This window comes from Adiantum capillus-veneris, chromosome 14 (assembly GCF_014529385.1).
Source record: "Adiantum capillus-veneris isolate H3 chromosome 14, ASM1452938v2, whole genome shotgun sequence".
Classification (NCBI taxonomy): Eukaryota; Viridiplantae; Streptophyta; class Polypodiopsida; order Polypodiales; family Pteridaceae; genus Adiantum; species Adiantum capillus-veneris.
Genome location: NC_140944.1, coordinates 57,355,901 through 57,362,244, shown reverse-complemented (window position 1 = coordinate 57,362,244; position 6,344 = coordinate 57,355,901).

The following is a 6,344-nucleotide window of genomic DNA, read 5'->3' as shown; positions in this document are numbered from 1 at the left end:
TATTTGTTTAGAGATAGCTTGGACTAGATTGGTCTCAATTTTATACATCTGTTTGAGGGGAGGTGTTGAGTGTCTCTTGGATTAGAGATAGTTTGTCTCCTAGATTGGGGATGGTCTCTTGGATTGGAGATGTTCTTTTGCTCCTGGATTGGAGTGTGCTAGAGATGTCAGTTTCTTCAGTTTCTTCCTAGTCCAAACCTCAAGGGGAGGATTGTAAGTTGTGAGCTTTGTCCTAGAGTACTAGAGTATGAGTCAAGGAGAGGAAAGGTGGATTTATCCCACATGCAGTGATGCAAGGTTGTAGAGCTACGTAAAGCTCATTTTATGCATGAACAAACACAAGTCTATTTTGCATTACATTTCCCTTGTTTATGGTGAGCTTGTGATGGCTTAGCAAATACTCAAGATCATGTTTATGATTCCAAGTTAATTGATCTTGGAACCTAATTCTCTTGAGTGATAATCTAGCCACACACACTCACTTGTGTGCACGATGTTTTTCTTTCATCCACCCTAGCTATCACGATCCCATTCCCATTCCCATCAATAACTACAACAACTCTTCAACCTTGTGCAAACATGGCACCATTCACCTCAAGCATATTTACATCCAAAGTACACATGCTGTCCACTTTATTCCCTCGTGCAACCAACCTTCCATTCTTCTTATGCTCTTCGACAAAGAGACCATTTGAATTGAACTGCACCTGCAAATTGTGCTCAATCATTTGTCCAACAAAAACTAGGTTCTTTGTAATGTTTGGTACATGCAATACATCAACCAAATATTTTACTTGTCCATTTGTTATAAATACTGGTACATTTCTTATATGCATAATGAAAGGGCGGTGGTAATGCGTGTGCTAGTCTCCACCCAACCGTGCTATCTTATAGCCTCCCCCTAGCGTACACACTATCTGGCCGTGCCGGTGGCCTTGCCCGTAGGACCCATGTCTTTACATTACCCCCCTCTTGGAGTATCGTTTTCGTCCTCGAAAATGAACGTAGGAAAACGTTTCTTAAGTGCGGAGACATTCTCCCATGTAGAACCTTCTTCAGGTCTATCTAGCCATTTTACCAACACCTATCGTCTGACATGATGTGTGGTGCGAAGCTCATGAGAATCCAAAATCTTTTTGGGCTCATGAGGGATGCTTGGCAGTTCGATAAGGTCAAATAACACACTTGCGTCAATGACATTATCATTATGTCCTAGCTGTTTTTGTAAAATGGCTAACATGAAAAACATGATGAACTCATGAGTGCTCTGGGAAAGCTAACTTATAGGCCACTTGACCTATACGTTTGAGAATGGTAAATAGTCCACAATAGCATGGTGAAAGTTTAGCAACTTTTCCCATCTTCAAACTTTTTGAATGCTCCGGAACCTTGAGGAAAACCTTGTCTCCTTCTTTGAAAGTAGCAAGATGATGATGCTCATCTGCGTACTTCTTATATCGATCTTGAGCTTGGTTAACATTCTGTCTAGCAACTCGAAGCATGTCAAAATGGTCTTGGAGAAAATCTTTCGCTTGTTGTATCTTCTCCTTAGCCAGCCCCACCGTAACAGGTGATCTAGGTTGAAATCCATATAGAAGCATAAATGGACGAAACCCTGTAGTCACATGCTTTGAACTATTATAAGCAACTTCCAATATAGGTAAGTAGTCATCCCAATTGGTTTGCTTCCGCTCGTAGCATATCCTTTAGCACTTGATAAACTCTTTCGGTTTGACCATCTGTTTCTGGATAATCAGCCGTACTTAGAGTAAGTTTAGTTTCCAACTTTTGAAACACAGCTCTCCATAAGTGATTATCCAACTTTCGATCTCTGTCACTAATGATACTAGCTGGAAGACCGTAGAGTTTATATATACGCTCTACAAGTAGTCGTGCTAATTCCGGTGTCTTAACCGTAGTCTTAGTGGGAATGAATCGACCCATCTTTGTGAGACGGTCTACAATTACCCATATGGCATCATGGCCACGATTTGTAGTAGGTAGTCCTACTACAAAATCCATAGAGATACTCTCCCACTTACCTTGTGGAATCTCTAAAGGATGTAAAAGGCCACCTACCTTGAGGCGCTCTGCCTTATTAACTTGGCATTGTTGGAAGTTTAGTACGTACTCTTGAACATCATGATGTAAGCTCGGCCAATAAAACTGCCGTCGAACTAAGGCATATGTCTTACTAATACCTAGATGACCAGCACTTGGACTATCGTGACACTCAAATAAGATTTGGCGCCTAGTGTCTGAGTCCTTTGGCACACATACTCTACCCTTGTGGAGTAAGTAGCCATCATCAATGGAAAAATTCTTCCATTGCTTAAGCTCTTTCTGAGTAGGGGTGGAGCTCTGTGTGTTGGAGTTTTTATATGTGCGTGCAAAGACATGTTCATCTGGTTGTATAGAGACATGTGAGTGTGAGGGATCCCTTTTTAAAATTTCACTCCACACTTTAGCATATGATTGATCTTGTGCACACTTGCCACATAGTGACCAAAAATTCAAAATGCTCGAACCATGTTCTAAAGGCAGTTTTGGAGATATCTTGCAAAAGGATACGCACCTGGTGGTATCCTGAACGAAGATCTATCTTTGTATAGTATCTTGTCCCATGGAGTTGATCAAACAACTCATCCACTCAAGGCAGAGGATACTTGTTCTTGATGGTTATGGCATTTAATCCACGATAATCTACGGACATGTGCATAGTACCATCTTTCTTTTTTACCAATAGAATTGGTGATGCCCAAGGTGAAGTGCTAGGTCTAATGAAACCACGGGCGAGGTAGTCAGCCAAATGACTCTCAACCACCTTGGCTTCTTTAGCACTCATACGATAAGGTGGTTTACTCACCGGTTTAGTGCCTAGCAAGACATCTATGACATGTTGCACATCACGTGTAGGGGGTAAACCCGGCGGTAAATCACTTGAGAATACATCACTATACTCGGTGAGTAAGCGAATCAGCTTTTTCCATACAAAAGGAGAAAGTAAACTAGAGTTATGCTGGGATGGAGAATCTTGTAATTCCTGTAATGTTTGTTTTACAACAGTTGCACGTTGCTCTATAGAATTAAAATTGAGAGAACTTTGTTCGTTAGATTTGTTAACACTTTGCTTATCATTAGAATTCATTGCACTTTGCATATCATTACTAGAATTCACTGCACTTTGCTCTTGAGAATTTACAAGACTTGGAGACAAGCAGTAACACAAAAAGACTTCATCTTTAAATCTGCGTTTTGCAAAATAGAAAGCTCGGTTGTACATATAAGAAGTGCAGATGGTATATTTTTCTCACCAAGCAAAAGCACATGTTTACCATTGGCCATAAAGGATAAGGAGTTGTGTTCGTAACTAGTGTGCAATGTGTTTCCTAAACCATGCAACCACTCCCGTCCTAAAACTACATCAGCACGGTCCATGTTCATAGCTTGAAAGTCAAGGGTCATCGTATGATCTTGAACAATAAGCTCAACCCCTTGAACTACCGTGTCCCATACTTCTTTATCATTGCCAGACATTTGTTCGACCACATACTTGTTGTAAGAACTAGGGAACTAGGCCTTGAGATCCTCCTTCGAACCTCCCTTTATATAGGCGGGCTCCTAGCCCCTTGCCCTAGACGAATCCCCTGTCCACACTGCCTAGCCCGGCCCTTAACCGTAGTCTGTGACTAACCTAGTTCTTAGGGTACAGGACCCTTGTCCTGACATTACTTCCCCCTTAAGGAAGAGTTTTCGTCCTCGAAAACACAACTAGTAACATCTTCTTAAGAATACTGATGTTCTCTTTATTGACGTCCCATAAGTGAGCCAGTTGTCTGTATGACCGATAATTGGTGCAGTGAGGAGGTTCAATGAAACCAAGATGAATATCTTGATTTTCAACATTGTTGTCCGTTTGCAACCACTTGGGTCTAAATGGTAACTCCATTTATAACTCACTTGAGTGCTGTAAAGGAGTAACCACAACTAAGAGTCACTTGGGTTTAAATGGTAACTCCATTTATAACTGACTTGAGTACTGTAAAGGAGGAACCACAACTAAGAGTTGTCCAAAGGCATAACCAGTTTTCAGATCTTCTGAAGGTACTAGAATAATGCAAGGAAACCTTGGCATAACTTTCCATGCAGTTGTTAACCAGATTTCCTACTCGCCTGAGTATCTTGAACAGTTTGTTACATGTTCATCCCTAATGAAGGTTACTTGCCAACATACTCTGTCAGCACACCTGGTAAGTCCTTGACGTATGAAAGTATTGACACAATCTCCAACCCCACCACAAGAGGTGTTCAAAGTCGAAAATCGTACTTAAGCAAATTCTAGAATAGGGAGAAAATCATCTATCTAGAAATGCGTTGTGCTAACGTATGCTCTTAGCAGATCCTTTAGCACAAGATTACTCTTTGTAATCTTTGTAATCTTTGTAATCTTGTAATCTGCCTATCCCCTTGGATAATTGACAGTACTGAGGTGTGTTTTTCTCACGGTTTACAGACAGCCGTCTTAGATGACTGGTAAACGGGAAATCACAGTAGTGTTTAACACTGGTGAAGAATCAACAATGTCCGAAATAACCGTCGTGGTTAACTTGAAAAAAAATCCACAAACACCCAAACCGAGCCATGACCTCTATTGGTGATTAGTGGATCCAAAAGTAATCTCATAGAGATAATGCACATAGAGTGCAAAATGCTTCATAAGCAACAATCTGTGGAATATGCATGCCGTTCCAAATCATCCCTTGCTAAACACTAGGGCCCATAACACCTAGTGTGCATGCATTTAGCAAAAACTAACTAAACCTGTATATCCATAATGATGCTTGCCAATACTTATGGCAAATGTGATGCGCCTAGCACGCAAATAAAGGAATGTAAATAGTTCTGAAAAGAAACTAAATACTTTTAGTTACAATCTTTTGCAAGCCTTGCTGAAACATCTGAATCACAATAAAAGGTGAAACATTGATCACTTCTAGATATAGACAATGAAACTTTTTCATTAACAACATATAGCCTTGCTAGATGTATAAACAACCATCTATAATGTTGTTTAGCAGTACTTGTACCTTAACAAGTCATTCTAAGTATCCGACAATTTCTGGCCACGAAATTGCTCTTGATACGTCGTGCTAAAAATGGTCTAGAAAACAGATGTGACCAGCACCTAGGGACTTTGTCGTGACACATAATTGACATAATGGCACCAGTGTCAGTCCAGAGACTCATATTCTCCACATGTGGAATATGTCTCATATAAGGATGTGTGAAAAGGAACATCCTTCAAGTACAAGACGTACTTGTGTGTGGAGGTAACTGTAAACGCTCTACGACGTGAGTGAGAGGGACCCTCATTAGTCTTGCTCCACTGGCTAAACCGAACTCCTTGAGTTCCTAGACCATGTTGTATCCCATGTGACAACATGTGCCAAATTGAACCCTACAAGTAGGTTTGTAACAGCATGAGACAGAAAGGTAGATTGGGTACTTGGCCCAAAATACTTTGTGCCGACATGCCCTTGGCATGGCTCTGGAACATTCAAGCGTACTTATACATCTTGAAAAACCAAGCAAAGCAGACTAAAAAATGGAATAACACCAAATCAATAGATACGTACCTGGAGATTTGAACGTAATGTTCACTTACCCGTATTCAAATGGAGAGGAGCACGTCCCCTACCTGAAAAAACAAATAGCATTGCACTGGGAACCCTATTTGTTTCCTTTGCAACCCAAGCCCTTGAATTAGACTCTACATAGTCAAATCCCTTGATAAGACTTCTTTATAGAAACTGCTCAACAAGGAGATAACGGTAACCAACATAGTTAACCGTGTACAGATTGAGTGGAATCAACGTAAAAAGTGTGTTCGTCTGCTACCGCGTGGTAGCAATCACTCGCTAGGTCTTACCCCAAAACCGTATGTCCATAGATACTTCGTAGTGCTATAGAGAGAGCAGGAGACGCACACGAGTGAACTACCGATCCCTTACAACCATGTTGTCACCCTGATTGCTGCGTCTATACTCCGTGGTAGAGATCAGCCTGTGTGAGGTTAAGATTATCAAAAAAAGCACATGAGCGTTTGCATTGAAAACATGTAGTGAAAAAATGACACCCTAAACATCCGTGATGATATCTGTAATGACAAGACGCTTGCTTGTCAATTAACGTCAATGTGTACACCACTGGGTAGAGCTGTTCGATCTTGAGAACAATTATCCAAGGAATACCAAAAAGTGGATCTTATCCTAGATTTAGGAATGGCCCGTAGCCAGCGTGCGTGGTTCATAGCCCATATGGCAATGAGTGTTCAATCGATAAAC